The 11,342-nt window shown below is 35.4% G+C and overlaps 2 long non-coding RNA genes across 2 annotated transcripts in view; both read left to right on the top strand.

Annotated features, from left to right (window-relative positions):
- Positions 1 to 956: 956 nt before the first annotated feature.
- Positions 957 to 11,342, top strand: part of LOC108505177 — a 28,873-nt gene continuing 18,487 nt past the window's right edge. Inside the window, exon 1 of the long non-coding RNA XR_001877412.1 lies at positions 957 to 1,552. This is a non-coding gene — a long non-coding RNA (uncharacterized LOC108505177). The remainder of the gene's footprint in view (positions 1,553 to 11,342) is intronic.
- The window catches only part of LOC108505178, a 16,786-nt gene continuing 11,264 nt past the window's right edge, over positions 5,821 to 11,342 (top strand). The window contains exons 1-2 of the long non-coding RNA XR_001877413.1: positions 5,821 to 5,908; positions 7,418 to 7,491. This is a non-coding gene — a long non-coding RNA (uncharacterized LOC108505178). The remainder of the gene's footprint in view (positions 5,909 to 7,417; positions 7,492 to 11,342) is intronic.

The following is an 11,342-nucleotide window of genomic DNA, read 5'->3' as shown; positions in this document are numbered from 1 at the left end:
TTCCAAAAGAGATTTAGGAATATAAATGCTAGTGACTTTCTTTAACAAATGTTTTCAGATGATAAATATTCATTTAAAAACTTTTCGAGAATTCTGAGTTTAGTGCTGTAAATGAAGATATTTTTTGCTTTCTCCTTTCCTATCATCCTTCACGACTTCACGACTCTATGTGTAATTTCTTAATTTGTGTTAATTTCATAAAAATTGCCACAATGTGTAGAGGGTTAGCCAAAGACTGACAAGGACTCTGGCATATATCACCTATTCCCAGTGTAAGAAACTTCAAAGTAAACTAAAGAAACCATTGGATTTAACAACTATGCTCTGAATAATGAAAAGCAAGGATATAAATAGGAACAAAAGCTCTGAGAGTTTATTTGGTTTAAAGAAAAATTAATAATAAGAGACATTGCCAAAAGGAGATAGAAAAAGTTAAATATTCTAGAGAAGAAACCATTAGTAGAAATGTCTTTGAATACTGAAAGCTAGTTGCTTAATTTCTGAAGACTATAGTAAAATGGTTAAAAAAATCAAGTAAAGACATATGAACATTTTAGGTTTTTTTTTAATAAAGATTCAATTTTGAAATTATTTGCTTTGTATTTAAACTATCAGAAGTCATGTGAAAGCTGTTTCAGGTTACACTATGACACTGTGGTATTAATAGATATTTTAAAGAAATGAACAGAGTATTCATTAGGATATGTTATGAGTTCTTTCTATTTCCTGCAGTTAACAACTGTGTGTTGAATTTCTGATGGGAGAGTACCTTTCCTCCTGTCATGGGTTAAGATTGGCCCCCCCTGACAGTCGGGGGCTCAGAGGTGATTGGGTGCCAGGACAGTGTTCCCTGGAGAGCCAGTCACCACTCGTCTTGTTCGCTTCCGCTCAAAATCCCATATACACAGCACCGGAAGCTGTGGGCAGTTTCTCTGTTGGTGTCTGCTGTGTGTGGGTGTAGAAGGCCAGGGGGTGGCTGGGCTCCTTCCCCCCTCCAGCGGGGAGAGGGGAGCCCTGTGGCCTCCCCAACTCTGCCTAGGCCAGAGTTAGAGACAGCATTGGAGTGAGCGTATGTTTGTGAGGGACGCGACTCACAAACAAATGGTAAGCAAGAGAGAGAGAGAGGCAGGCCTTGTGGCCAGGCCCTCTTCTTTTCTTTCCCCCCTTTGCAGCCAGGCTGCAGAAGGGGGCTGTTTTTCCCTCTCGCTGTTTAGTGGGAGTGGATGCAAGGCTCAACATTGGAGCAGAGCCAAAGTGGACGGGTTGATAACGAAACAGCTTGGAGCCAGGGAAAGGAGTCCCAGGTGAAATTGGAGACGGGCCACAAGAGAAGGGCTCGGGAGTTGCCGTGCCAAGGTTTGACCGGGGGCAGCTGAAAACTGACTTGAAGGATGCGTATGTTGATAAGCTACTCTACAGCAGCCTACAGAACCGAGGTATGAGACTGAGAGGGAGAGATCACAGCAGAAATGACAGAGGACCAAGGAGAAAGGACTCAGAGCTACCTTCTTGGACTTCGTGAGGAAGGAAGGACTTCCACAAACAGCTGAAGGTTGGTAGGGCGTGTTCAGGGGCCCCGAACACTCCCATGAGATATTGGTTACTTATCAGCCTGAAAAGGCTTTTCCTGGACTAAAGTTAAAAGGAGAAGCTTCGAAGGGACTGACAGAAGTGTAATAATATATATATAGTTGCTTTTAGTTTGTACAGTATATTTATTTCTGTAAATAAATGTAAATACTTCCCCCTTCCCCTATAGAAGCCTCTGACCTGAAAGTTTTCTCTTCGGTGTTAGGATAAATTGTGGGAAGGGGTGGGGAAGCCTGGAAATTGGATTTTGGATTTCTAATGTGGCTCAAACTGCCACACCTCCCTTACATAATAAAGCATGAACAGAATCGTCCTTACCCGAGATAAACATGAGTAATATTGTGGGTTTAATGTGGGTCCAGTGTGACAAGTTGGGGCCTCTGGTGGTCTAGTGGTTAGGGTGCAGGACTCTCACCGCTGCGACCCGGGTTCGATTCCCAGCCCCCCGGGCAGATGGAGCTCATTAGCCCTGTAAGGCAATCCATCTAAGAGAAGGTCACTCTAAACAAACCTACGTCCTGAGACCATCACTGCCACTGTCCAAGCTTGCTTGGCCCCGGCAGATGAACCTCAGGATTAAAGGGTGGGCTCAGTTCAGCACACGCTGTGTCTCACCTAAAAAATCCACTGCGCAGGCTCGAAGGGTTAATGACCTTTCCCAAATCTTCGCTCGCGAAGACTGGCCATTATTTATTATAGTGTGACAAACCCACTAAGATATCAAGCAAAGAAAGAAGCGATAGAGAAGAGATACTTAGCATTTAGAATTTTAATATTTTCTTAATGGACATTATTTTATACCTTCAGTTTGCATAGAATTCCACACAACGTATTTTTATTCTTAATGCAACTGAAATACTGAAGGAAAATAAATTTCCAGTTATGTGACTACTATATGTAGCATCTCATTTTGTATTCCAGTACCTTAGAAGGATACTGAAAGTTTATATTTTATAGATTCATGATGGGAATCTGGGGATATGGGAAGGCTGGTTATCTTTTTGTTTAATTTTATTTTAATCAAGCTCACAGAAACATGAAAAGAAAACTTTCTGATTTATCAGAAGGAAAAAGAGTTTTTCACTTGAAAATATTAATTATATATATAAAAAAAGGAAAAATATTCCCATTCTAGAGCCTGTGCCTAGATATGGAAATATCGTATGACTGGGAAGAATTTAAAATAAAGAATTTGTTTAAAAAAACTAACAAGCCCCCCACCTACCCCCAATTGTTTAGTCATAGTTCATGATAACAATTAAATGTTAAAATCTCTAAAATACACTGCTACTTTGCCCTATGTGGTAAAATGCTGCCATTAAATTTTTCTGAGAAATTTACACATACAAATATATGAAGTTCTTAAATACTGATCTATTGCAATAATGTTCAAAGCTTCAGCCTACAACCTATGATCCTTGCTGGTAGATGCTTTCCAATCACGAAAGGAAGACACTAATTTCTATTAACTCATTTATAGTGATATATTTATTTCAATATTTTCATTGTTAAAGATAAGAAATTAAAATAAAATAAGCAGATTTGGATCAGGCCACAGAAACAAAGTTTACTGAAAATTCAATTTTTTGTGTGACTTTGTGTTTTGCCTTGGTCCATGTGGCAGACTTAGGGGAAGGTTTGATTCATTCTGGACAATGAGCAGAAGAACCAGCAAAATTCTCAGGAGCTTCAATAACATAACTTCTACTTGGAAACTTTAGAATATTAAGGTAGAATAAGGGACCTGGCAAATTTTAAAACAACATCAAAAGTAAGGCACTTCAAAAACTTTAACTTACCAAACTTTTAACTTATCCACTTTTAACTTATCCAGACACAACAGAGCACTTACTAAGGCACTGACTGATTTTTTTTAATCTTGCTTATAGTATATTCCAAGAAGAAGTTAGAAGAAAGAATGAGATAAAGAGAAAAGATAAAAGTAGAAAGATAGATCCAGCAGCAAGACTTCACTGTTTCAATTTAGATATCTGAAGGTGGTCGAAGTGATGGTCGCAGTCTTGATCTATTGGGGGTGGGGGGAAGTTTGTGAAACATACAGTTCAATGGGCTAAAATACACTCAGGCTAGGTGGTAACACCCAGATATCTCCACTTGTTGGGGGGTAGTTTTACACTTTCTGGTGTAACAGTGTGGATCACATGCAGTCCTCTGGTGGAAGGTCTCTGAAATGCTTCTGGGGTTGCTTTGGAGGTCTTTGATGACTTATGGCACTTTCTAAGATATGACAATGGCCTCTCAGGTCAATATTGCAATTGCGCAATATTTCTAATATTAAGGGATTAAACAAGTCTCTATCCAGTTAAATTTGTGTTCCTGTGCAATAGCCATAACTAAGGTATGGAAAAGAGTAAGAATAAGGCAATCAAATACAATATTTTCCACAGATATCTTTCATGTCTCTAGCAAAATGCATGTGTTGGACTTTCTAGGCCAGATGAGGGGTTTGTATACTTAGAAAGCTTCACAGGATTTCAATTCTCCTTCTCAGTTCAGCCTCTATTTAAACCCATGCCAGCAATCAGCATGTACCCTGATCAGTGTCTGGCTACAGAGGAGCAAGAAAACAACTTCCCATTGTGTAGATTCAGCTCCTCCTACCTTCACCTGGGCAACATCATGATTTATGTTGCCCAAGGAGACAGCAGTTTTTGTTTTTTTCTGTTTGCTTCATTTACAGTTTTGTAGCCCTCTATTATAAATGTCCTTAGCTGTCTACCAGTTGCAATATCCTAGATTACTACAAAACCATTCCATAATTCTGAGCATCTTCAATTTTTTCTGCTTATCTTCCTGTTCTATAAAGAAATTTTTGAAAGAAAACACAAGAGCTGCACTTAGTATTCAAAAGGTGAACAAAAATAAATAAAAACTGTCACAGTGAAGTCCTCTGTTGTGTTTCCAGTCTTTTCGTAATGATTCCCCCTATTTCACTTGCCTTTTTTTTTTAAATTATTATTTCTACTTGCTGAAACTTACATTTTCAAGGAAGAATTCATTACACTGCCAAGTTTTTTTGAGTGAAAATGGTAAAGCAGAGGCAACCATTTCCTACAGAAAATGTTTGGATTCTTTGGGAAGTCCATCACACTGTCTTTAATGGGCAGTTTCATTTTCCAACCATTTAATTTTTAAGATTCATTTATCTGGAAGAGATTAACATCATTGAAAAATGTTCTCATCTTACTGCTCACTTTCTTTTTTAGGCCACTATAAATGGGTTGAGCAGAACATCTCCAAACTCATATCACTGCAGAATTCCACTGGTTAGACTTTTCCCTTCTGAGCACTTAAATTCAGTTCCTTGTCTTTAAAACAGTTATATTTCAAACATTTACCTTCTCTATACCGTGGCTACTTACTCTCCCCGGTAACCTTTAGTGAGGTAGGTTGTGACAGAACTTTTGGAAATTCAGGCGTATCAACTGAATTACCCTTAGGTATGTGTTATTCACCTTTTTCAGAACAGTTGAGTACGGTTGAAAGTAGAACTTCCTCATACAGAAGCCATTCTGACTCTTCCTAAGGGCCTTTCTGCAACCATCTTTATTTATTCTGTGTCAGATGACAAGTCCCTTGGCAAGTTCAGAAATCAGAAGTTTCCAAAGAGACCTCTGCTTTTTCTTGACTACCCTTTCCAGTTCTCATAGACCAAAGTATTTCTAAGTAAAACTTTACAGAGTGATATGTAAAAGATAGTCTAGTATCATCTTAGTAAGGAAATCAAATAGCTTTTGCCAGCATTTCATGTTAAAGTATTATTGATTGGAAGAATTATGAGTCCATGACTCTTTTAAGCTGCAAGTGATATATAAAATTTAGTACTGCTCACATGTGAGCAAGGGATGCCTTGTAGCTAGCCTCTGTGCACTATTATTATGAAGTATATTATTATTTGGGCATTTTTCCACTTTTTTTTTGACATTACGAAGATGCTAGGGAGTGAGTTAAAAAGTATTAGCTCCACAATATCAATCCAATATGCCTAACTATTGTTATATTGTTACAAAGTCTTTGCCTAAATACTATATGTAAGGCTCAAAAGGAAAATGATGAGCTGTATTTCTATTTAACTCGGGAGTACCAGAAGTGATATAAGAGGATCCTGTGCATTGATTTACTGAGTTAATAAGACATCAGAACTGTTTCTCACCCCATCATCCCCTTCTTTCCTTCAAATCAAATGACTCTCCCACGCCTTCCGTTTGGAGGAACAGTCCTAAGTCCAGCATGAAGCAGGGAAGATTAAATAAGTTATATATCTGCAAGTTTTACTGCTCTGGGCTTTAGACTTCTGGTAAGCTTCTTTTCATGTTACTTCCTTCACTTACCGTGGGATACATGATTGCTTAATTTATCACAAGCATAAATTATTTTTGTCCTACTCAAGGCATGTCCAGTTTAGAAAATACGTATTACTTTCTTTTTTTTTTTTTCCCATGCAAAATTGGAATTTCCACTTGATTTTTTTTATCCAAGTATTCTTTATTATGTCTGGATAGGAGGAGAGGAAATTATTCTACAATGGCATAACAGAAATAACAATTTGAAGGCTAAGTGCTCTACAATAGGAATGCATGAAAAATGAACCCAAGTTAAGTTTATGCTATCATTTTCATGTATTGCTCATAGACCTTAGTCATCAGCTTGTGAACATCCACAGAAAAAATATATGTGTAGAAAAAAGGAAAGTCATAGCTAAAGTCCAAGTGGTAGATATTCATGTAATGAAATGAAAATTGAGAGACTTAACTGGATTTGAGAAATACTGAAAGTGAATATTTGAAGTTAAATTCCTTGCTAATTTAACTCCAAAGAATTTAGTGGACTTCTGCAGATAATTTATCTTCTAATGTACATAAGCACTTTCGGTAGGAATGGAACTAAACCACTGAACAAAATTATGAAACACTTTTTATACCTGCAAAAGTATAATGCTTATACAAATTAGGGGTTAAATACCTGGGGTCATTTTCCATTTGGATTTGAAATGAAGATTTGAATTTATTTTAATAAATATATTCAGAAGAATATTATAAAAACCATGCATAATTTTTAATGGAAGAAAAATAATAGGAAAAGAAGACCCTCAAAATTTCTAAGAACTCTCACATTTGTAAAAAAAAAAAATAAAACCAGTCTTGGTGAAAAGGCATTTAAATTCTTTATTTCCTGCTTACAACACTTTCCTGAGACAACACAGCATTTTCCAATATAGTTGACAAGTTGCACAGGAAGGGATACTCCAGAGTAAGTAGTCAATACAGTTTGCTTAGCTTAAAATATTCTCTCTTATTCACTGGCCAAATGCTGCAAGATGCAATATTTACACTACAGCTCAGTATCTTTTACATAGTAAGGACTGTTTTGTTTTAAAAAGATATAAACCCTATGCATGTACATACAGGAAAAGTAATTACCCCAAGTAACACATTACAGATCATGTTTTGTTTTTTTTTCTTTGAAGACTGTAAGAAACAAAAGTACTTCACAAATGGCTGAGAAGACAGTGAAATCACTCATTAATGATCCTTAACTCTTGCTATCTAATGATAACAAGGTCTTCAGGGACTACTGTAAGCCAAGTTGTATAAAAGCTATAGAAAATTCAGTGGGGTCCAGCTTGCTGATCAGTAGGTACTCCTTTGTTATGGCTCTGAGTTAAGTGAAAAAATTTATTGATTTGGAAAAATATGTGCTCTTTCACATTCATAGCAGTAATTGCATGCCAAACTGTTCAAGAGATGAAGTAATATGTAAAAAAAGTATTTTATTCTAATGAATACAATTTTTTCCCCATTTTCAGTAGTGAGTTCAGGATCTTAAAGAGAAATATCTAATCCAAATATCTAATCTGAACCTCCCCTGGAGCAATTTGAGGTAATTTTTTCTCTATCCTGTTACTCATGATCAACTCCCACCTTGTCACCACTTTCACGTAGCTGTAGAGAGCAATAATGTCTCCCCTGAGCCTTCTTTTCTCCAAGCTAAACATACCCAGATCCCTGAGCTGCTCCTCATAAGACTTGTGCTTCAGACCCTTCAAAAGCTCTTTCTCTCCTCTGGACATGTTCCAGTGCCTTGATATCTTTCTTGTAATGAAGGATAAGAAATACGCAAGAAAAGTTGACCATTTAGATATTTATAAGAGCATTTTGTCAAATATCCTGTGAAAAAAATGGTAGATCCGCAAGAGCAATACAGAAGTTTGGAAATAACTTTTTTAAAAAATTCTAATCTTAATAATAAAATCCGAAGAGTTAAGAGAAGCTACATCTAAAAATATTTAAGAACTGATGACTTTTGCATAAAAGTCATAAAGTTATAAATTACATCAAATTTTGTACTTCCACTGAATTATGATATAAATACTTGAAGATATGATTGAAATGCTATCATTGAAGGTTACCTGAGAAATCTATATACAGTATTTTGGGATGTTTCTTTTTAATTAATTTCCTGTACAGAGGGAGGAAAAATTAAGCAAAACAACTAAACAAACAAAAAAAATCCAAAATCAAAACAAAAATACCTACCTTACAGAGAGAGAAGTAAGGTTGAAATGTTAATGCAATTCAAACAATAAAGTTATGATGAACTGCAGATAAAAGAAAAATGCCAGTTTCTCTGCATTTTAATCAATGAGATCACAGTTTTGAAGAACACACCAGAGGGACTGTTTTGTGCTCTGTTTCTACAGTGAGTGAAAGGAAACAAAATGAGCTGTTTTATATTGAACACTAAACGACAGATGATGCATCCTCTGAGATTAACATTAAAACAATGGGGAAGCAGATACTTACCTAGCAAGGGACGTGCTACAAGATAATTTCAAGAAAAGACAGATATCTAAGGGTAAATCATTAACAATCTTTATTTACATCTTAGAATCAAATTTCCTCAATTATTATTTTAAATCTGTTCTAATTTTAAGTGGAGAGGTATCTCCGTGCTTAAGTAATTACAAAACAAGGGTAGGAAAAAAAATCCCCTTTCTGCCATTCATCCCTGCATATCTCAGTTGAATCATGAAAAAGATTTTGAATTTTCATGTGTATGGAAAACCCTCACTTCAGTGAGGATAATATGGATACAAAGATATAGGGATTTGTTTAAACATTAGCTGATTAGTGTTTTAAGGAATATAGTAAGAAATGCTTACATAATAATTGTGAACAAATGAGGAGGATATTGTTATGTGCTGACAAGAACTCCATACAGTTTCACAAGGACTGCTTGTCATATAAATTCTATAAATATATAATGAACTCCTATTTGAAGGAAAAATAAAATATTTGTTATTGAAAAAATCTGATTAAAAATGATAGAATTATTTATCAATTCACTACAGAGAGATCATACCTCTGCTCTGAAATTACCAATTTTGCTCAATAATGTATGGATTCTTTTGGCTGGCCAATGTCACACTAAAAATACTAAAAAAAGAAAAGAACAGATCTGAAAACTTGAAGTACAGATTATACAAATGGAGTGAAGAACAGCAAAGAAAAGCACTAGTTAAAGCTCTGGTATTGAGAAGGACATTAGGAAAAATCTGAACTTCAAAAGTATTACAGTGACTTTCTTCTATAAAAGCGAGGGAGAGCTTTGAACATGACAGAGTTGTTTTTAATTCATGGCATTGCAAGAAACACTATTGAAATAGCTATTTCATTGACATACTTTTAAAATGTCATGGAAACATGGAAGGGAAAACATGGAAGGGGAAAATGGATGTGAGAATAATATGAAACCTCTTTTACAGCAAGATGATTAATGAAATTATTAACACATTTTTTAGCTTTTTAGTGTCTAAGGAACATATAATGAAAAAGTCACTTCACCCATCATCATTGTGGTTCTGCTTCTGAGGTAAAATAAGGCTTCATTTTTACAATACCAGAAGTGTCATAGATGAATCTGACCTAATGGCTTTGGCATGCAATCAAATAATTCACAGGCAGAATTGAAGGGAAATATCTGAAGTTTAAAACTAAAAGGAGAGCTATGTCCGAGACTAGATGAAATTATTCAGATTTTGATGTCACCGTGTAACTGAGTGAGAGGTTTCATTTGTGTCAATATAATGGAGATTACTTCCCTACCTTACAAGCATGTGTTAAACTAAAATACAATCCTAAAGAAAAGTGTAACACATTACAGAACCATGTTAACCTGAAGACATTACTATCAGGTTTCAACTTTAAGTTAATGTCTTTACTCAAGGTTCTTGAAGCCCTTTGATAACTAAACTGTTTCAGGCATTATAAGAGTACAAGGTCTTGGATAGTCAAATAATAACTATCAATACTGAATTTTTACTGAAATTTCAAAACTAATGCACTTTTGCTATGGATTAAATATTTTATTGTACTCTGAAGAAAGAAAAAGAAGAGGTTCAATCCAAAGTCAAAAGACCATAAAAACAATGGTGAATATAAACCATAATTTGATTGTGAATATTTTTTACAGGAAAAATAGTTGTTCAGATGTGTGCCACCATAATATAGAGATCAGATGACATGTATATATAATGGTGACAAATACAAATATTTTTACCATTTCAATTCAGTAAAATTTTACAAAATGTTAAGTAAAATTCAATATTGATTACAATCTTAGCAAACTAAGCCTCAGGTAAAAGAAACAAAGTTTCCAGGTTTGCAAAATGTTCTGTGAGGTATTACAAACTACCGAGAGATCACAACCTTACTCATATAATTCATTTGAAAGACGGTCTCTCTGGTTGCACAGTGAGTATCACTTGGTTTGTTTACTGATTGAGAGGGAAGTATACTACCAGCTGAATCACCCACACAGCTGAGAAGGTTGCAGGAATGGAAATAATAAAGTAGGTTGACCTGCAAGAACTGTTAGAGCTAAGTAGACAGCAAAAATAAGACTCATACATTTCTGGTGACTTTCTGAAAGAATCTCAACAGGAGAGTTGCACTTCTTTAATTCAGTTGCTGTTATGACTGAGTAGAAAGTCTGAACTTAGGAGATCTTGAAAGTTTTTCTTTTGCTTTCTGTTTCCTTGTGCTATCAAAACAGTACTTAAAATTGTAAACATTAAGAAAGATTGGATCAAAAGGATATTTTCTGTATGATTCTAATTAAAAAACAGGTTTTTCTACTTAAAATTGCACCATAACATTTCAGTATAAAACCAGATTGCTTAGGTATTTTTGAATTAGTAATCCTATTTCTCAAAAGGGGTATACTGAATCACTACTTTTAAAATATTATAAGCAGAAGGGGAGTAACTATGGCAACAAAATCAGTTAAATCACATCCTGGTGACATATACCTTCCCATTCTCCATCTTTCAATGCTTGTATTTGTATGGTAGTTTAGAATTATAAGTATGGGAAGAAAATAAACTGTTACATTAATTTGGAGCACTTAGATAAGCGTATAACTATAAAAATAGAAAAATATTCACTGTAGCAGCTGTCTCCAAAAAAGCGCTCATAAAAAAATTTTGTCAATTTAAAAAAAAAATCAGTGCCTGAAAATATAGTTCTTAATGTTTACACCTGTAATCAGATCAAAATTGGACAGATCAAAATCTGTAATCAAAATTGGAAAACTTTGCTTAAACCATGATCTTACAATATGAATTCCTGGTGTTGTACTGATGCAGACATTTAGGGGCCCCTGGTGGTCTAGTGGTTAGGGTGCAGGACTCTCACCACTGCGACCCAGGTTCGATTCCCAGCCCCCCGGGC

This window comes from Lepidothrix coronata, unplaced genomic scaffold (genome assembly GCF_001604755.1).
Source record: "Lepidothrix coronata isolate B3197 unplaced genomic scaffold, Lepidothrix_coronata-1.0 Scaffold185, whole genome shotgun sequence".
Taxonomy (NCBI): Eukaryota; Metazoa; Chordata; class Aves; order Passeriformes; family Pipridae; genus Lepidothrix; species Lepidothrix coronata.
This window is presented reverse-complemented; position numbering and strand designations above follow the sequence as displayed.